Source organism: Capsicum annuum, chromosome 5, assembly GCF_002878395.1.
Source record: "Capsicum annuum cultivar UCD-10X-F1 chromosome 5, UCD10Xv1.1, whole genome shotgun sequence".
NCBI classification, from domain to species: domain Eukaryota; kingdom Viridiplantae; phylum Streptophyta; class Magnoliopsida; order Solanales; family Solanaceae; genus Capsicum; species Capsicum annuum.
Genome location: NC_061115.1, coordinates 193,749,715 through 193,772,791, shown reverse-complemented (window position 1 = coordinate 193,772,791; position 23,077 = coordinate 193,749,715). Strand labels below are relative to the sequence as shown.

Genomic DNA, 23,077 nt, shown 5'->3' with positions numbered 1-23,077 from the left:
CCCATAAAATCAGCTTTAATTTATTTAATTCCTTTTTTATGTTTTTTTTTTTCAAAAAAAATTTGGCCGCAAGTAAAGCTATCTGAAAGTTGAGTATTTTGGTAGAGAGATTTCTTCAATTTCACTTTTTTTGCTTCATTGTTTGAATTATCAGCATGAATATATAGTCTGGACCTTCTTTTAGTCTTGGATTTTCTCAATTAGAATATTTCAAAGAATCTCAAGAAGTTGTAAACTTTGTTTCGGGAGATTTTGGACTATTAAATTGATGGTTTTCATGAAAATAGGTCAAAATATAGAAACGATCCCCAAACTATGAAGAAATTATGTCAAAATCTTGCTAAAAAGGACAAGAAAAAAGAAAGTAATTCTAAGAAAAGAGGACACAACAGTCCTGAAAGTAAAGATCCCGTTAAGAGAAGAAGAGTTGTTGAAGAAATTTGTAGAGATGAGCTTCCTAAGGTAATTACATGTACAAATTTGTTCAATTTTAGGCCGAGATACATACTTTGTGATGGATGATACGTTTGAAAATTTATTTTTTATCTGGTGCTTTGTTGCTAATAATTTATATGTATCTTGTGATTTATTTTGATATTGTAATTAATATAATAAAAGATACAAGTTTCTTGTTATTAGATACATGTTATGTTGTCTTGTATCTGTGAGTTGTTGTTAATGATTTGATATGTATCTATTGCTGTTTAAACTTGACTGAAAATTATATTATAAGAGATACAAGTTATGACTTCATAGATACATGTTATGTTAACTTGTATCTGGTACTAACTGTTAATTGTTTGAAATGTATCTAGTGTTGTTTAATTGTTATTGAAAGTCATATAACAAAAGATACAAGTTTTTTAATAGATACATGTTATGTTGACTTGTATCTGGTACTTACTGTTAATTTCTTGAAATGTATCTAGTGTTGATTTAATTGTTATTGAAAGTCATACAACAAAAGATACAAGTTAATACTTACCTACATACATGTTGTTTTAACTTGTATCTAAAGTATGTTGTTATTAGAGTATTTTTTTTAATTGTAATATCTTAATGTAGAGTTGTTGCATATAGACTAATTTTTTCATTATTGTTTCTTTTTGTTTTAGAAATTGAGTTATGTTATAAAGGAAATTCCAAGTAATCCTCTTAGATTTGTAAGTTTATGCAATTTAAGATTTAAGGATGAAATTAAAGAAGTTGTCGGGCAAGAAGTGTTACACTTATTTGAGAAGACTATTTTCGGATGTTATCTCAACATACCTATTTCTAATTATATTGGACAAATAACAAAATGTATTCTTATGTTCGAGATCGAGCAACCAAATCAAGAAGAGATGCATGTTTTTATCAAAGGCCAGATCCTTAGATTTTTCATCAATGAATTTTCTTTGATTACCGGCTTAAACTGTTTTGGTAATGTTGATGATTTGAAATATGAAGATTCTTCTCCGAGTAGGCTTATGAAAAAGTATTTTCCACAATCAATCAATGGTGTAGATAAGGAGGCATTGGTGGAACGTTTTCTGAAGGAAAATTTTAAAAACAAAGAGGATGCCCTCCAGATGGCAATCCTATATTTCATACACACTTTTATCTACTCACAGCTGAATGCTTCTCCCGTACTATTTTCTGATTTCAAAATGATTGAAGATGGAAAATATCAATTCTTTCCTTGGGCTAAAGTGTCTTTCTCTAGGTTGATGGCCTCACTTAGGCAAGAATTTTCAATGGAGAAGCAACTTTATAGGTTAGTTGGTATCCCACAGGTTCTTAATGTGTGGATGTTTGAACTTTGTTCAAATGTTGAACCCAAAGTTGCTGTTAAGGAGGGAAATAACATACCTCTCATATTGAATTGGAAGGTTGCTGCAGTCCTGCCTTAGTTTAATCAGTTTATAACCAGAATGTTTAGTAAGGTACTATAATGATTGAACTTTTTTCATACATTGCATTATAGTATTTGTAGTTTTAATCGTAATAATAATTAATGGATAGTATTTTTGTACATAGTATTCATATGCCAACATTGTTCCTATTGCGGACGAGTTTGAAAAACTTGATTTGGCGCGCACTGGTTTTGCATCTGAACAGCATGGTACATCTTTGATGTCATCATCATCTAAAATTCAAGATTAGAGGATTTACAGAGTCAATGTACCTCAAGTTACCAAAGATCATGATAGTTTTGAAGACTTCAGTTCTACCCCTCCACAATTTTTGATGAGGCAGTCGATACATGTATCTCGTATAGTATCTGAACCTATGACAAAGACTGAAAAAGATGTTCCGACAGGAAGAAGATCAGATCGTAAAAAACAAATGCAGTTGCTAGATGCAGAAAAAAACAGACAACAGGTATTTTCCTTATCAACATATTTTATATTTTTCTCATAATGAAAACATTTTTATATTGTGTTATTTTTCATGCTTAACAAATACTGGCGAAACAAGCAGATATGGAAGAAAAGAGTAAAGTTGATGCTGATTCAATATCCACATTAAACAGGAAAGACCTTGTGGTTAAAGCGGACCTACATTCATTAGAGTCCGAAATGAAGGCGTACATGAAGACATACGTAAGGATCTACAATTTATTGTTGTATAAATTTATTAATTGTATGCATTTTAACTAATAAACTTGCATATTTACTAGATTGATCAAAAATTCAAAGATTTGGAGCGTCTGATGAACGCTAGATTCACTGAAGTTTTGAATTCATTGGAGTAAAAAAATGAGATTGTGAAGCAGGTAAGATGCTTTAAAACAACACACATTTATTAACGAGTATATTGAATTTATTCATGCTTTTCATCCTTCAATCTTAGGAAAAAATTGCAAAACAAAGCCCAAAAGAGGCTACACATTCAGATGATGTTGCTGATTTTGAATGCCATACTAATCCCTCAATCCACATTGTGTCTAAAAAAACAGAGGAAATGGAGGTGCCCATTAGTACATATTTACTATTTAAATTATCTTATATAAAATATTTATATGTATCAATATGTACTTACTTCTCAAAGGTAGTAATTAACTAATTATATTATATTGAGTTTTTTTATTCTTTGATAAAAAATCTGCAGGAAACTATTGAAAAACAGAGCCGGCAAGAATGTGATCCTTCAAATGCTGTTGTTGATGATGCAGAACCTACGAGTACTGACAGTGTAGTGAAAGAAACTGACAAATCAGTTGAAATGGATGATGATAAAGCCAACCAAGCACCATCATTTTCCAAGAAGGGTGAACAACATGAAAAGGTAATAAACATTCATTATGTGTTTTCGAATTAACATGACTATTTTTGCATGCTTGAAATGATAAATGTAAACTAAGTCATATAACATTTACATATATTGTATAGTTTAGTTAATTTAGTAGTAAGAATCTAATTCACTAAAAAAATGAACACAGTTATGTTATTAATATTCCAGATTAAAAATAAAGTTTTCATACAAGTTAAAACACAGTTGAGATACAAGTTAAAATAAAACTGAGATACAAGTTAAAATACAAGTTAAAATAAAGTTCAAATACAAGTTAATACAAATTTTATATACAAGTTAAGTTTAGATACATGTTAAACTAAAGTCTAAAGACAAGTTAAATTAAATTTGAAAAATAAGTTAAAATAAAGTTTAGATACAAGTTAAAATAAACTTCAGTTACAAGTTACTACTTATTGATAAAGTTAAAAAAAGTGGACTTTATTTATAATAAATTTGTTAAGGTTTCAAATCATTTTTAGGATGTTGGAATTGAGAAGCAGAGTGACATAGCTGTTGAAGAAATTCAGCCGCTTAAAAGTATTATTCCAGGTCGAGAACATGATTTGGCATTGACGATTTACAAGCCTCCACCAACAACTCCAGCAGAGTATGAGATTAGTGACACCGCGATTTTGTCTGCCTTTTCTACGCCACAAAAGAATGTGTCAGCTAATAAAAATGCACCTGCACCACCCTCAAGAAAGTCATCAAAGATTTATCGTTCTCATTTTTTGACTTGTATAGACTGAGTACCAACTTAAACCGCGGGATCTATCATGTAACCGACATGCCCTAATATAAGATAATTAGGGTCCAACCTATAACCCCAGTTGGAAAAGTGTCAGTATTGTGCCATGGATACTAACACATGGCCGTGTGGATCCAGTAATCTATTATCGCGAAGGACTAGGGTTTCAATCCTAAAATGATGGGTGACCCCTAAGAGAAAGTCAAGCCTAAATTGATAGGTGGCCCCTTATATCCTACACCGACTATGTAGTTTTGGAATTTAGAGACTGCTACCAATGACTCTGTATAACTGACTAGGGAACCTCCATCCCTGCATTTACTCCATGTGGAATCGTACTCCCAACTAAATGACACTGGTATATTAGATTGTTTAACATGACATGATATGAACTTGTAAATGTTCAGCATGAATATGATATTGTGAATGTGGTACTACAAATCATGGTCTGACTGATTTATTTCTCAAAAATAAAAATCATGTAAAACACATAGGTATCGGGAGTTCATAACCCTCCAGCACAGAATGATTACAAAAATATGATAAAATGCTTAAAACAGTGGATGAAATCATAATTCAGAGACCCAAAGCATAAGTCATTTCAACAAATAGGTGAAAAGAATGAATTTGAACATAGGGATATGTTAAACATGAGAGGACAACATATTTACATGGTTTAATACATAATTCAATATAGTAATAGGAAATCACTTAAATATGACATAAGAGATTTACATTTAAAACATGAAATAACCTAATTTTTTCATGGGCTCATCTGTGGACATGGATTGAACTCAATTTACTATAAACTTATCTCGAGCACTTAAAATTCCATATTTTAATCAAAGAGAGGGTTTTTGGGCTTAATGGGTAAAAGAGACTCATTGATGAATACCCCATATACCTCAATAGCTAGATTCTTAAAGATTGCTTGAACTTGGATGCTTGAACTCTTGGATTCCTTGGGATAGGAACTTGGATTAGGTTATTGGGAAGAAGAAGGGTTTCTAGTGTGTAATTTTGAGTGAAAGGGGCAAATAGTGCTTCTATAAATGTCACCAATTGCGTTATAGATGACTTGGGTTGAGGGAAAAAGATCCAATTGCCCCTTAATCTCATTAACTAAGAAGATGGATGTACAACACTAGCACATAGCGGACCCCACTCTGGGAGAGTGGCCATCGGTCGCGAACCTTACTATGGTGGAGCCACTCCCGCACTACGGACTCCATCACAGGTAGGATGACCAGTGCGTCGCAGGCTTATTGCAAGGACTCTCTATCTCCGCTATCCAAGCATACCCGAATCCCATCTAATATTATCAAAACTCTCCCGAGACATACCTTTAACAACCCTAAACATGTTTCAACTCAAAAGCCAATGTATCGGGGTTGGGAAGGCCAAAAATAAAATCCATAAAGTTTTGGAGTCTTGAAAATGACTAAGTCCTCAACTCTTAGTGAAAGTTTCAAATCTTGGACCCCTTAAGCATCCAACTAAAACTGAACTAGGCTTAGAATCTTATGGGGTATTATAAAATGGGATTTTGAGGTTCCTAATTTTATTTGATCAAGAAATAGTCTCCCAAAAGCGGTTGATTTTCACACAAACTTTAGGTAGTTATGGTCGGACCCTGGTATTAAGTATCCTAAATATATTAGGTTGCATGAAAATTTATATCACTTGTAGTTCTCAAATCTTTATTTTTAGCTTGATTTTCAAAGAATTCACAAGCTATCTAAGTTTTGGAATTTTGATAAAATCAAAAAGCTGGGGAATAAGAGTATTGGGTGGAGTTTGGAATGCAATTGAGTTTTTAAAATAAGGCTCAGTGTACATATCCCATGACTTAGAGAGTCAGACTGTTTGTTGTTCGACTTGATCGGTAGAAAAGATAGTCTTTTATTTTAGATGATCTTTAGCTCGAAATGAGTGACAAGTTATTTGAGAAATGGAAAAGCGTCTGGTAATTGTCTCAATATGAATGGATCATGCTTTACAATTATAACTAAGATATATGAACATAATTTCCATGGCTCTAGATGTATTGTCACCCTGATCTAAAGAAACAGAAAAGTTACTTCCGTGGTAGGTTTAGAAATACCCCAAAAGTGAAACTAAAATTAGAAATCCCAAATACCCACATGCCTTCTAATAGGGGTGTGATTTGATGATAGTGGAAGTCATCCGTTAGCTCGCGTCCAAAGAGTTTGAGACTCCTCCTCAGACTATGTCCCATTTTGCTGATAAGAAAAAATTTCACATTTTGCTGTATACCTTTTGGAGTCATCCGCACCTATGGTATTGGTTTGAGATTTTCATCCTCTCAGATGTTATCAACAATATCTCAAACAAAATTCTTAGTGATAAATATAATTCACTAAGAGATCGGTAGTCTTTTACCAAATTCATAGGTGAACTATTTTCAGCTAGTATTATCGTCTTTAATTGTCCCTGCTTTTGGAAGACAATAGTTCCCATTCTAGAATAGGCATAATAACTATCTCAGTTGTTGGATATGATGGATATTTAGAACCCTTTCTTAAAAGTTGGGTGGCTATATTGACCACCGATGATATTTTAGATAGAACGGTCCCTAAAACCATTTGATCTTTGTTTGATATGATAACCCTCTCAGCTATCTGCAATATTCTTTTGCATGTGACCTCGGGTAAGTCTTGCGCATCTTTCATATTGATACGACTTATAGACATCACTTGAATTGTTAATCTTTAGGTAATTTTGTTCATCATTTGATGTTGAATATGAGGTGACTTAAATATATCGTTTGAGTTGCTAGCTTTTGGGTAATCCTACACATTATCTAACCTTAGATACAATATGAATTATAGATATCTTTCAAATCACTTGTCTTTGGGTAATCCTGCACATAATCAATCCTTATGACACAGCTTATAAAGAACCCGTGGACCTATAAATTTTGGTAATCTCACATATAATACGGCTTATGGATAACCTTTGGACTGTTGATCTTTGTGTAACCTTTCATACTATCCAGTTAGGATGTTGTTGTGGCTTACGAATGACCTGTGGGCAATCAACTTACGGGTAATCTCGCATACTATTATATTTTAAATATTGTGACTTATGGATGACCCTTGGATTATCAATTTCTTGGAAATCTAATATGTCATCCGTTTTCAGATAGCGACTTAAGAATGTCCATGCCCCTTGATAGGACAAATAAAAACCCATTAATCAAATGGGACAAATAAATACCCATCCATCAGTAGGATGAAGAAAGATCTATTGGTAGGATATATGTAACGCCCCAAAATCTAAGTTCCTGGGACACCACACGGTACTCCGAACTACAAGTAGTCCTGAGCTAACCCTGGTTGCTTTTTACTAATCCTGGATTATAAAATAGGGGAAATGAATATGAAATCGTAATAAATGCAGAAATCTTATCTAAAACATACTAATCTCACAAGTCTTGGTAAAACAATACTGAAAAATCTGAACACTGAATTAAAAGTCTAAAATTGAATCTAGTAGTTCGACAAACCTCTACTATTTGAATCTAGAGAGTCACTGGGACAAGCCCCCAGCTGACTCCAACTGTTTGAAATGAACATTGAAACATCTACTAAGAAACTGGAAATTTGAATAGCTAAGTCCCCGAACTATGAGGACTCACTAACTAGAGGGATGTAGATGAGATACTCGAAGATAACTCACGCTGCTAAGACTGAGCACCTGAACCTACATTATGAGACAATGTAGCACACAAATGTATATGTGGATCAGTAATTTGAGGATGTACTAAGTATATGGGAGTGAATGCAACAAGTAAACAATGTCATCACAGTTTATAAAATCATGCCTGCTAAATATAGGTGACTCACATAGGCCAGAGTAATCTGAAATCTGAAGATCATAAATCATGAATAGTAAAGCATGTAATGCAATTCTTGTGAGTCACAACACTTAGTTCTAAAATCTGTATTCTGTTCTTATTCTCAAATCATATAGTCTAAGTGAAAAGAGCTCACCTTTTATGTATGAAAACTAAAAGTTGTAATTATGTAACTGAACTCGTAAATAAAGTAATAGCTGAGTAAGTTTGTGAGTCTTTACACTTAGTTTTTTTTTTAAATCTGGAAAATAGTCTATCTTAGGGAGGTTCTCTTAACCGACATAAACTTTGTGAGCATTCATGGAGTCCAGCGTCTCATCTTCCTAAGGAAGAATCCTCACGTTGGGGAGAAGAGTCATACTCTTGATAGGGAGTATAACCTATCTGGGTGATCATATATTGTCATCCACGTAGAAGTGGGAGTAATCTAAATCCTACATTGGCACATAGTTCTGGGGTATGAAATCATAGTAACTTACCCATCTCGGTGCTAAATACTACTCCTATTAAATCTGTATGTTCATTCTGATGAAAATCCAATTTTAAAATAATCTAATGGTTTATAATGAAAGCCAACTGTATATCTGTAAAGGTAAATCTGAAATTTGAATCTGTAAAGTGGATTTCATATCTATTCTGAAACCAAAAGATCAAATCTTTATATATAATCTGAGAGAAATCTAGTTATAGGGTGCTTATGGCACACCAATTCTTGGAATAGCAATCTTTAATTAGGGCTTAATGACCCATGTATCAATCTCATGTTAAAACATCAAAATGTTCATGCTTGATAATGCAAACATGATAATTCAATTCAAAATCTGGAAATTTTTGTAATATGCATGAAAATATGGATATAATCATGTAATTCAACTTCTAAATAATTGGAAATCTCATAAGATTGTAGATAACATTAATGGGTATAAACCCTAACTTTAATTTCATGGGAAATCATATAAAATTCAATAAATTCGTAATTAAAATAAGTTTTGGGCACAAGAATGAAAGGATTATCCTTGTTCATACCCCACATACCTTAATTGATGATCTTTGAGACTTGAATCTTGGATCTCTATTGATGCTTTGGAGATGAATTCTAAGAGTTCTTGAGTTGGGGATTCTTGATCTTGAATTTCTTTGGAGAATTAATGGAGAAATTTGGATTTCTTGAGGTGAAAGTTTGATGATCTAGGGTTTTGCTTGAGAGAGAATTGATAAAAAGTGGATGTAATGTGCTTTGAAGGGGTTTAATTCTTTGTTTAAGATGGATTAGGGACTTGGGAAAGGCCCAATGTTCCTCTTTTAAAAGTTTAATAAGAACTGGGAAAAGAAAGAAATTCTCGATTTTACCTGCCACTGTGTGCGCCACTATCGCGGTGGCTCACTAGAAATCGATGACTGGGACCTGGAAATTCTCCGCGATGTGGAGCTATTGCGGTGCTATTCTAAATTTCCATTTGGTCCATCACCGCAATGCACCACCATCGCGGTGAGCCACTGGAAATGGACAAATGGGAAATAAGGCTTCTTCGCGATGCGAGGAAATCGTGGAGGTCCACTGGATTTTGATGAATGAAAAAATTGGACCACTCCGCGGTGCGCCAATATCGTGGAGTCTTCCTGGATTTTGACAATTGCAAATTTTGCCTTCTCCGCGACGCGCCAAGTGCCCAGGCGGCACACTGTCAACTTAAAAATGCCATAACTCCTTCACCGAGTGTCGGATTTAGGCGAATTTTGTATTAATGGAATGCTTATTCAATTTCCCACGCAATGGGAAGTCTAAATCTGGAAAATTTCATACTAAATAATTATCACTCAGTTATGAAGCTATCTCTTAACATTCTAGGAACAATTTTTAAGCTAAGAAAGTTTGGGGGTATTACAATATAAATGAGCAAAATAAATGCCCGTCCATTGGTTGAATGAATAAATATCTATTGAAATAATGTATATTGGAAAAATAAATGCCCGTCCATCAGTAGGATGAATATAGATCCACTGGCAGGACATAGATGGGCAAAATAAATGCTCGTCCATCAGTAGGATGAATAAAGATCCATCGAAAAGATGTAGATTGAAGAAATAAATATTCATCCATAGTAGGACAAATAAAGATCCATTGAAAGAATGTAGATTGGCAAAATAAATGGCCGATCATTAAAGGATGAATACATATCCATTTGTAGGACATATATGGGCAAATAAATACTCGTCCATCAATAGAATAAATAAACATCCATTAATAGGACATAGATGGATAAAATAAATGCCCGTACATTGGTAGGATGCATAAAGATCCATTAAAAGGATGTTTATTGGCAAAATAAATGCATATCATTTAGTAGGATGCATAGAGATCCATTGATATGATATAAGCATGTCCATCAAAGGGACAGTTATGTGGGTTCATCGGAGGAACCAATAAAACATAATTTTGTCCGTAGGAGAGAAAATTATGCAATTTTGTCAGAGAAACCAAAAATGAATACATGTCCATCGGAGGTGCAATTATGCAGGTTCCTTAGAGGAACCAAAATAAGTGCACGTCCATTGAACGGACAATTATGCAGGTTCATCGAAGGAACCAAAAATGAATGCATTTTCGTTAGAGGGACAAGTATGCAGGTTCATTAAGAAAACCAAAAATTAATCCATGTCCCTTAGAGAGACAATTATGCAGGTCCATTGGAGGAACTAAAAACGAATGCATGTCCATCAGTGGGACAATTATGTAGGTTCAAATGCAATGTCCTTATATGGTAGTTGCAAGAAACCTCACCTTTATTATTTTACTGACATATTGGCTCTTTCGTACATACCAGCACTCAAGAAATGATTAGTAGACACAATGTCACTTTTGCTAACAACTACAGTCAAATTTTGAAAAAGAAATAAAGAAAGTATTCACAAGATAGATGACTTTGCTGGCAAATATCATCCTCTTTTCAAGGTGAACATCTAAATAAGAGGTCATTTTGAAGGTAAATAACTGGATTTTAGGGACACCTATAATACCACTTTCATTCATGCTTAATTGTGATCCATCATTTGGTTAGGGGTTTAGGGAGGAGATCATTGCTCTTTAATTGTTGTTTGATCCGATTGACTGCTCTATAGTGCTGAATCCTTTTACATGTACCATTTTTGAACATCATATGTTTGTTTTGATCATATGATTTATTGCAGTCTAAGAATAGTGTCATTGTTAACACCTCATATATCACCCCTACAACCATAAAAAGATTGTTACTCTTAAAAAGATCTATTTCTTTCGGCTTTTTCCCAGTGCCTTGGCTCCTCTTTGTCAATTCAGGTGTTCAGCTTCATTGTATTCTTTTTTGAATAAAGCAATATATTAAATAATTGAAGTCTTTTGCTGATCCTTTTCATTCTTAGGAAAACATGCATCCACAAAAAAATTTGTTAGTTCTAATCAAGCTGATTTGTTTGACCTTCTTCGATCTTCTGCTTCCTTCTTATCATTCTTTGAGTGCTCGTCATCTTCAAACTCTTGCCTTAATTTGAAAAGGATAGGAAGAATTCTCCACTAATTTTGTCACGTCATGTGCTAGCTCAATGAACGTATTTGGTTTAAGTATTGACATGTATGACATTCTCTGGCGAGCTCCTAAGATCTTCGTCATTGAAACTGGGACATTTAAAGATGACTTTCAAAAAATTCATCATAACTGAGGATTGGTTCGCTTGGACTTTATTGAATCTAAAGTTTTATTTGAAGTTGAATTTGATCTTTCGATGTTGAGAAATTTGGAGTTTTTGAACTTATGGATGAGGCTCGATTGAAATATTGAGGTCCTTCTCAAAATTTCTGCCCCAGTTAGAATCTTGAGGTCACTATAGACTCAACAACAACAACAATAACATACCCAGTGTATTCCCACCTAGTGGGGTCTGGGGAGGGTAGAGTGTACGCAGACCATACCAATACCTCAGGACAAGGTCACTATAGACTCATTAGTGAAATAGTTGATACTCAACGAGGATTTGGAGATTCTTTCCCAAGATTCTCCATTCTTATCACGACCCAAAATAAGCATGTGATGGCACTTGTGCACCTTCCAATAGAGATAAGCCTATCCCCACCCAAATACATAATTTAAGAATAAAGAAGCGGAAGACTAGAGAATAAACCCAAATTATAAATAAAGAAAAAATAATATCCATGATACATCCCAGAGTCAAGTTGTCACTAATACAATCCTCTAATATAGATGTGTAAAAAGTATACTGAGATATCTTGTATGTGAAAGTAAGCACAGAATAGTAAGAAAGATATCCGGATAAGCTTGAAGTCATCTACCACTACCTCGATCTTTGCAACGCCAATGCATAAAGAAATGATCTACAATTTCTACTCGATACAATACCTGCATTAAGTACAAAAAACAAGAAAAGGGAAATAAAAGCAAGGGTGGGTATGAAAATCCACGTGTACTCGGCCAACATTGTTAATAACTGACCCTAATCCAAAGAGATGGCGAGAACCACTACTCTAGCTACCCAAGGTATCAAATTAATCTACAACCCACCAAATCATAATACTCAATCATACCAGGGTAATTTAAAACAACGGTCAACAACCATAACCAGAATAGTGTGGGCACTATAATCTAGGTGAGTAAATACTAGCTACCATTAGAGAGAAAGACTTATAAAGAAGACTCAATACACAACATATATATTTCAGGCTTAACCAAATAATATCAACTAATAATTAAGGGATCAAATAAGGAGGGAGTATATAAGGATTTAATAACATGCTATGAAAGGTGCAATCCAATGATCTCATAGATTAAACCATAGCCTTGCCCCAAGTCTCATAATATATCAATCCTAAATCCATATAAGATAATGTAAAATGACGCAATGAAGTAAAATTCATGATCAAAATACAATATAACAAACAAGTTTCTAACACGATAACACAGTAAGCGAGTAAGCACAACACAGTATCAACCATACTAAAGAAGATAATTCAATGCAAGTGATGTAATGCAATATAGTGATGATGATGATATAATATGTTTGAGGTTATCCCATAACCTCCATATACTCCTATTGAGAACATCTCCCAAGGTAAGACCTATGGGGGTTCGCAACCCATATACAATCTCAATAACCAATCCCAGTTTCAACATCCATATATTTTCTCTGCTCATGAACTATGGTAGAGGGTTTTTAAAGGTGTCACATTTCTATTAGAGAAACTAGTATTTCCACATGGTACTAATGTCTCATGAATGTATGTATAATATGAGAATGTAATGCTCACAACCAAATCAAAATGAAGATCTCAAATCCAACCAATATAGATGCACGTGATCTAAAAATCCTCTCAATAGGTCAACCATCCATGATCCAGTATAAGTTATGTACTATTAGAGCGAAATATGCAATTAATACATCACTGATATCACCTAAACCCAACTTAAGCAATTCTACCATTAGAACAATCATGAATGTAAGGTATCATGATGTCATATTAAGCACCCTACTCGGGTATTATGTAAACCACCAATGCAAAAATTGTACCTACAAGGCCAATATATCAGGTACAGCCCCTATATGGGCCACACATGGTGAATATCATCTCCATGCACCAATAACAATAATATAAGCCCCCGCACGGTGTCACAACAGTAGTAACAGATGAGCGGCATACAAACCTATTTAATTATTCAAGTCCATAGATATTTCATATAAGTTCAACATGGCATCACAGAACAAATACAAATACTAATAATAAAATAGCGCGAAACTACCCAAACCAAGTCTGCTCATACATTAAACCTAAACAACTAATATGAACTCATTTATAATCTAGGCATTATCTAAGGCTCGATCATTTTATCATTTCGGTGATAACATAATTGTCCTCTAGAGGTTTTCTATACCCCAATCATCATAATAAAGATCGTTATACAAGCTCTAAATCCCCAATGTAAGCATCCAATAATAATAATAATAATTCAAACCTGAGTTATTAACTACAATCTATTCTAAGGATATCCACAAGTAGTAATACTAACTAACCAAGACAATAAACTAGCTATAATTTTTATTAAAACCCATGTACCCACGGAGATGCTCTCCATGTCATCTAGTTAAGAATCCCAACCTAAATGAATCAAAACATACCGACAATCAAGCAAATAACACATAAACACTTTGGAAAAAGATCAAGGTACATCTCAACTTGCCTTAACCAAAGATCCGCAAATCCAAATCTGCAAAAGTCCCCAACCTAAAGCTCAAATCCTTTGAAACATCTCCAACCACAACCAAACTATAAAATATAATATCTACACATCGAAGAAAAGCCAATGATACTCCTATTGACTATATACAAGATGGGTCTAAAAGATAGACCTCAAAAAAATAGGTTAAAAATGAAAGGGGTAAAACTATAATTTTTATTTTATAAATGTATTCTCCATACTCATAGGAGTCTACGGCTGTAAATCCATGCAAAAATGAGTTTAAAACGAGGTTCAAATCATGAAAAAAATATTTTCAAGCTTTACTGACAAAAACCCCAAAACCTCATTGTGAAATCAAGAATTTGATGTTATTTTAAAGATGAAATCAAGGGGAAAATGATAATTATAAGATTAAAAAACTTACCCGTGGAAGAATTCTCAAAAACACCTTTGGAATTACCCAAATTTTAGCTCTCAAGCCGCAAAAATGAGAAAAATGGGATTTTAATTCTCAACTTGGGTAGAAATCACAAAAAATAAAAGAGAAGTTCATGGAAAATGGGAAAATGGAGTTATAAATTTATATACGATGTTTATACAAGATAAATATTTTGAGAATTGCCAATATTGGAGCTTCCTAGCTCAAAAAATATAAAAAATATGAAATAGGCTCGATTTTGGACTTAACCTCAGCGATGGCCACTAAAGCGGCCTAGTAAATGGTCAAAGTATAGATAAATTGGTCCAAAGGGAACTTTAGTGGTGGCTCAAATGGTCAGCGACTGCTAAATCGATCAACCAACCGCTTTAGCGGCCGCATTAGCACCAATAATTTCAAATACTTATTTTGACCCCTAGAACTCATTTGGAACCCTATGAACATGATCAATAGTGCAAATTGATTGTAAAACACATTCCAGATCCAATGGAATCATCAAATTTATGAAAAAAGGTCATTATCATAAAATTGACCCCCAACACCCTATTTACACTATTTTTGAACCAAGGATTGAAGTGGGATCTAAATGCAACGAAACTAAACCAACCCCACTTTTAGACCAAATTTGATATTCTGGATCGCTGGCATAGTCCATTTTTCCATCTGTCACTCTGATCTCGATATATTTACCAAAGTCAACTACTATCTCTTAAAGCCTCACAATGACCTCAATCTCACCCAATACCTTCCTGAAGGCCTTGGGCCATACCAACCATTCCCGTAACTCATAAACTAGATAGCACAACCACGAGGAGGGGTAAAATTGTCAAAACATATAAAAAGGGAAATATTATCCAGATTTAGGTCATTACAATAGCCACCACTAAGATTCACATTCGTCCTCGAATGTAAAAAGCCAAAAACAAGTAAAGGGTGGAAAAATACTCTCGAGAATCATCAAACATGCATTCCAATACATAGTCATGACTATAGAACTACCAGTCATACCATGGAACCAAAAATATATCATATAAGGACCCACTAGGTTATAACATAAGAATCAACAGGTTAAATTATCAATAAAGCCAAATTTTTAATTTTTGAACTTTCTCTATATCAATGACTAGGTCCAACACTATAGAAGTTCTAGACATGCAGGGCTAATCTTAAACCTGACCAAGGCACCACTAGACACTGCTATAACTAGAAGAACAAAAATCATTCTCAAACCTACAAAAGACAAGAAAATCCATAAAACACGAAACTACCTACCAAAATGCTAGCTCAACCTACCTGAGCCGATGCTATCACTATCTACTCACACAGTGCTATAGCTATGACTAAAGCCACAAAGATAAAATCCAATCTCAAAAATATACCATAACTCAAGAGATCACACATAACACTCATAGGTCTATAATCTACCACACACCCTTATGCTCAACCCTTCAGGTAGATGAGAAACACTAATAAAACTCTCAATACCAAAGATGTGAAATCTTTGAAAAACATCAACTACACAAGCAATCCATTATGGTATCCCATGCAATCATCAATGCTTAAGTGATATCAATCACCGAAGTCCTCAATAACCTGGTAGAATGAAAAGTTTCTACAACTACACACACATAAGCAACCAGTCATACTAGAGTCAATTAATCTAAGGAGAAAGTGACACACCTACAATAACTCTTTGACAAATGCCCAAATCTCAATTGAAACTCAGGAAAAATCACCTCTAGACTCTGCACAGATACTGATGAACGACAACACATAACCCTAAATTTCTATCTAATGCCCATAGCTAAACTCTGAATGTAACTAATTTCCTTAAGAATAAGGATCCTTATATTTTCCTTAAATCTCTTTCCATTTAGTATTACTTAATACAAAAGTTGTAAACTAGTAAGATACAACTTAAACCTGCTCAATTCCCATTCAGCATTGCTTGACACAACGTCCACGAAGAATAACATATACTTAAATCAAAGCTTATGAGCAAAATATTCCACCAATCTATTTAGCTACAAGATTAACAAAATGCTACACACTAAGCACCCATTTCCATTCGAAATTCTTCCCAAGTTGAAAGAAAAAATCCTTATGAGCTAAAATTCTTCAACTCTGATCGAAGTGTGTCTCAAATCCAAATAGCTTATCCAAGGCAGGCAAAAGCTAAATACTAAGAAAGCAGCAAATCGTAAGACCTAAATACATGAAATCTTTTCGTAACCAACAAAAATTCTTTACTCACCATCCTTTCAAATTAAGCACACCATAAATCTAGGCTATTACTAGGTCTACAACTAATGAGTACCACTAGGCATGCTATAACCTAAGATACCAAAACTATAAGACTGATCCATTCTGCACTCTAATAGTATACCAAAACCTTAGAATCGTTCCACCACGACTTCACAATATAACCATCAAGAACACTATACCTAAAATTCCAAACTTTATAAAACTTAAAGAAATTCCACCAAAAATAGTGATATACTATAAACAAGTTCAACATAGGATCGTCACACCCGATCCTCCACTAAGAAAACATTTATGGGTAGCGAATATCAACAGCTCCATAAAAAATCCATGAATCATACCAAGACTCAAATTTTAAAAAATAAACACATAGGAGAATATAGAACCACAGTCAAACATCACTAAGGCATAAAAAAGGTGTACCAGGAACCATAAATGTGGCTACTATACCAGAAACTCTTGTCTTGAGTCCATCCTGTGGAACTGTATACTAGGATATGAAATTTTTTGGAGCAACTAGTAAAGTATCTCTCTATCTAAGCCGTGGTTAATCCATCCTATAGTGCTTGAAATTTCCACATAAGAATTATCCTAAATAAGTAGGAACCCACTGAAATAGGATCAAAGAACCCAAATGACCACTTTGATCTAATACTCTCCAAGCCTAATCATGAAGATCTTGGCCTCCACTATGTATATCACTATGATCACAAAATCCCTGGTCCCTCTGACCAGCAAACTTCTTATAACTTTACACAAACTCCTCCAAAGGCACTCAAGCAAAGTGATCCCATGAAATAGAAAGTGATCCAGCTTGCCTACTCTTTCCATAAGTCCTTTACCACTATTTAGTTGGCCTAAAGAATTGAAAGGTAGTAAATTTTACTCCATTAGAATCCACCAAGCTCAACCTGTGCAATCTCTCACAGCAACTAAACAAGAACTGGTAAGCCTCAACCATAGGATATCCATTAAACCGAGGAGGATCTATCCTCACGAATTCTACACGTTGATAACACTCAATATATATGCCAATTTAGTGTAAGGCGGTCATCGTCAATATATTTACCCAAGATGAATAGAAACTAGAGATTTTTCAATTAAATCACAAAGGAAATCCCAAAATAATGATTAAATTCTCTTCAAAGTAATTTCTTTTTCAAGCCAAGAAGTTAGAGAGAGAAAATATCAAAGTATCATGTCTCAAAACTCAAGGTTCGATCCCTAAGCCCTAAACAAGGCTTTAAATAGTTCACCCTAATTATGGAAAAAATAATAAAATTAAAAAATTCTTTGGATTAGGTGACACCATTTTCGATAGCCTATCAGGAGGCTGACGACTTATCACAAATGTCGTCAGCTTTCTCTTTGCTTTGGACACTTGCTGCCTAACACTAACGAAAAACGGTGATGCCCTATCAACTCCTTGACGGCTTATCACAAATGTCATCATGTCTCTGTAGTTCTCATGTGTTGTCTTAGGCTAACGACATTCTTGATGGCTTATTAGTTCCTTAATAACTTATCACAAAATGTCATCACAGCTTTCAACTTAGGCTAATTCTCCATCTATGGCTGATATGAAGCTGATAGCTTATCACAGGGCTGAGGACTTATCACAAATGTTGTCAGCCATACTTTGCCTCTATTTACTTCAGATTTCAGCTCATTTGCTTCCATTCTTGTTGTTTCTCTAACATATTAGCTTCTTCTGCAAAATCAAACATAAAACAATCAAACACGACAAAAGTTACTTAAGACTTTGAAATTATTCTTAGTTAAAAGCCTCAAATGTGTTAGTATTAGATCACACATCAACACCCTTAACTTAAAACAATTGCTTGTCCTTAAGCAACTCAGCACAGCTAAGAGAATACAAAGCACATTTGGTAGTCAATCATCCATATCATCTCAAAACACTTTCACCATCTCCAAAGTCAGTCAATTTAAGTACAATGAAGAACACCAATGCAACACACAGGAATCAAGATATGGCATCAATTCAGCTATAACAACCATGCATAGACCAATATTACATGACCCGAACAAGTTAGTAACTAGCAATGTAACCAGTGTGCCCTCACAGCAAAGAAATCCCCCTTATATCATATCAGGAATTATATATGTAACCATAGGGGCAATCAAAACACTCACTCTCATAATGAAGTTTCAATCAGTGCATGCCAAGTACCATAGGATTGCCCTTATTTTCATTACCCAGATCTTTAGATAGGTCAGCTAGGATCACTATAGGACTTCTCTTAGGTGTGTAATGTAGGCTAGGGGCTGGTATGATACTCGATGGCATTTAAAGTGACTAAACCTCCTTGACATTACACTAGCTTTTTGTGGGTTTCACTCATTAGCCTTTTCTGTTCTTCTCTTTTCTTGATCACAATTATTTAGGATGGGTGCAGTCTTTTCTCAATTACTTTTTTTTTCATAACTTTTCTTTTTCTTGCTCTTTTCTACCGCACTCAACTTTTTATTCTTTTCTTTTACTCTACCTTTCTTCCTACTCATTTTACATCACTCACCCCTATGATATCTACCCTCAACTAAGGCCATTTGCCTAAGTCAAGGTGCACAGTGTCCAAGGAGGACCAGGGCCAAAACAGGTTTATTATGATATAAACTAGAAAAGTAACAGGTATCATAAAAGAAATAGGCTAATCAGGCTCAAAGTAGGGATCAAGGGATATTCTACATACAGGGAAGGTTATTTAGGCTAAAAGTGAGCTAATATCAAAATGGCCTATGATCCTTTCCTACCCCTTATCCTTCAACCAAGGTAAGACTAATCGGGCAAGTTTTCTGGATTTTAACATACAATGGGAACTGAGTAAGATCTCACACGCATTTGGCACACAAGTATATCACAAGCTACTACTCATTCAGTTTATGTAGCTCTTTAGCAATGATTACTGCGTCACTAAAACTAATGCCATACAAAGATGCACAGTGGTTACAATCAGATACAATTCACATAGTTAAATACTCAGTCCATTGGAGAGGTGCTCAAAAATCACAAAAACATGTTAACTGCCTAAGGTACTTGTATTTCTCCTAGTCAACTATAATATTTTACAACAAATCACAATATGCCTAAACCTTCCGACTCTACTAGGAACAAGACTCTGGGGAAAAGAGGCACGACAACAAAAACCCTAAGAGGACATCAACACCGACAAGTAGTCCCACCCTCAACTTATAATCATACATTGTCCCTAATGCGTCAAACCAAAATAAGAGAGTCAAAAATATACCTGTGGCACCATGGGTGCAAAGATCTGAGGTCAAGCACATAATACAAATAACAAAATACCTTGGGTTACCTCCCAAAAAGTGCCTAATTTAGTGTCGTGGCACGATTAGGTTATCTTGACTACTCAGAATTCATCAAGATACCTTAAAATTGCTTCATACTTTATCCCTCCACTTAGACGATTTGAATTTCACCCCCAACTTAGAGTCCATCTTCTTGCCTCAATCATAGGGGGTGGTACAAAAATTAAGAAGTCTAGTAATGGATTGAGCATGGTAAACCACTCGACCTTAAAGTGAGGTGTATTTTTATGTTGATTATTAAGTGTAAAATAAATAATATAGGATTTTTATTCATCATCTTCACACTCTTCCACTATTTTAGATGATTCTACGGAAAAGGTATCATCTAAACATAATGTGGAAAGATGCTTCGAGTGAGGACCAACTAAATCTACTTCAAAATTTACACTATCTACTATACACTCACTTTTATTCACCTTCTCAATGCCAATCTCAACATCAAGATAACAATCGAGTGGTTGCGATTCTTGAGTTATCTCCTCAAATTGGCTAATGTCCTCCTTATATTCTTCTTTATTTAGCTACTATAAACATGATGGGAGTGGTAACTCTTTTAGCTCTGCCCACAACTGTGCTTGATTCTCTAAAATTTGTTTTATCAATTTATCCATTAGTATTGTGATAGCACACATATCTTCAGAATGATCACTTTGACCACAAGACAACCACCAAGTTACAGTAAGTAGGACAGTATCTACATTATATTGTGAAGGTCCCATCCATATGCTTCTAGGTAAATCTGGATTGCAAGCCTCAAAATATGGTCCCCCACAATAATAACAAGAATCGTTATCATTCAAAAAACCATCTATCCAGGATGACATCTCAAGAAAGGAGTGAGAAAAATAAAAATAAAAGAAATAAAATAAATAAAATAAATAAATATTTACAAGTTTGAATTTAAGCAAGTAAACTAAAATGCCAAACCAACTCAATATGCCAAATTGTTCCCTGGCAATGATGTCATTTTTGATAACGCTCAACTTACACGTCAATTTAGTGCAAGGTGGTCGTCGTCAATATATTTACCCAACTTTTGGAGTCGGGGTCGAATCCACAGGGAACAATGTGAGTGACGATTAAACTAATTTGAAACTATAGCTACAAGTTGAATTCAAACAACTGGCACGAAAAGATAAAATGAGGGTTTTGGAGATTAGCAAATAATTTTTGGTCACCTTAGTTTCAATTTGTAATCAAGAGTTTATGGAAAAACTAGAATTATGTTCACTAGGGATTTTTGTACTTGACAGATGCTACTAGTGGTTTAAGATTCTTATGGTAGGTAGGACAACAAGTTATCTTTATCGAAGTTATGCTTAAATGTCTCTCGACCTACTTAAGCATTTAATTACCTAATCCTCTCAGACTTAGGGAATTTATATTCACTGTTCAGATTTTACCTCAGGTTAACCAACCTTGTTACAGTGCAGATTATTAAACGGAAGTTTAGTGTTTCTAAGTCCCTGTTGATAATTCATTTCCTACTATATTTGAATTCTTTCTCAAGCAAATCAAAGCAGGTGTTATCTATCGTTTGCAACCAACAAACAATAATTAAGACATCAGAACTATCGAGAAGTCCTAACACCTTTCTAATCCTGAACACTCAGCACCTTATCAAGACCTAGCCCTAGATCCCATAATTCAGGTTGAAGATATTTAGCCGCTCATGATGTAATAATTGAAGCAACTAGATGAATTCATGATTTGAAAAATAAATTTACCACAATATGAATAGAAACTAGAGATTATCTGATTAAATCACAAAGGAAATCCTAAAATAATGATTAAATTCTCTTCAAAGTAATTTCTTTTTCAAGCCAAGAAGTTACAGAGAGAAAATATCAAAGTATCGTGTCTCAAAACTCAAGGTTCGGTCCCTAAGAAAACCCTAAACAAGGCTTTAAATAGTTCACCCTAATTATGGAAACAAAATAATAAAATTTAGAAATTCTTTGGATTAGGTGACACCATTTTCGATAGCCTATCAGGAGGCTGACGACTTATTACAAATGTCGTCAGTTTCCTCTTTGCTTTGGACACTTGCTGCCTAATGTTGATGACAAATGGTGACACCTTATCAGCTCCTTGAATACTTATCACAAATGTCATTAAGTCTCTGCTTCAGTTCTCATGTGTTGCCTTAGGCTGACGACATTCTTGACGACTTATCAGCTCCTTGACGACCTATCACAAAATATCATCACAACTTTGAACTTAGGACAATTCTCTGTCTATGGCTGACAATAAAGCTGATAGCTTATAATAGGGCTGATGACTTATCACAAATGTCGTCAACCATACTTTGCCTCTAATTACTTCAGATTTCAGCTCATTTGTTTCCATTCTTGTTGGTTCTCTAACATCTTAGCTTCTTCTGCAAAATCAAACATAAAACAATCAAAAATGATAGAAGTTGCTTAAGACTTTGCAATTATTCTTAGTTAAAAGCCTCAAATGTGTTAGCATTAGCTCACACATCACATGTCTATTTTGTCCTTTCATTGACATAAAGGGTAAAGTCACTAAATATGAAGAAATCCTAGATAATATCTCATTAATACTACGAGAATTAGTAGAATCCAAAGATGTATTTAGATTCTAAAGCCCTGATGTAGTATGTTAAACTAGAATAGAAGTCACCCTCTAAATGAAATCTAACACTAGAACCAAATAATCATCAAGCATAGGTATGGTCACATGTGGTGACTGAACTAGCATCAACCTTCTAACTTACTAGGCCTACCACTACAAACAACACTAAAACCTTAAGAGGAAAATATAAAATGATCTCTAACTAGTCTGAATAGCCCAATCCAGCCACTACCTCGAACCCTACTTTTACCGCACATCAAAGGCACGACCTCTGAATCGTTAGCCATAGAAAAATGTGT

General features: G+C 34.4%; 1 long non-coding RNA gene across 1 annotated transcript; it reads left to right on the top strand.

The window, feature by feature from the left end:
• The first annotated feature begins 1,485 nt into the window (after window positions 1–1,485).
• Window positions 1,486–2,936, top strand: LOC124898964. The gene is made up of 3 exons (XR_007056115.1): window positions 1,486–2,364; window positions 2,464–2,585; window positions 2,663–2,936. It is a non-coding gene; the product is annotated as an uncharacterized LOC124898964 (long non-coding RNA).
• The last annotated feature ends 20,141 nt before the right edge of the window (window positions 2,937–23,077 follow it).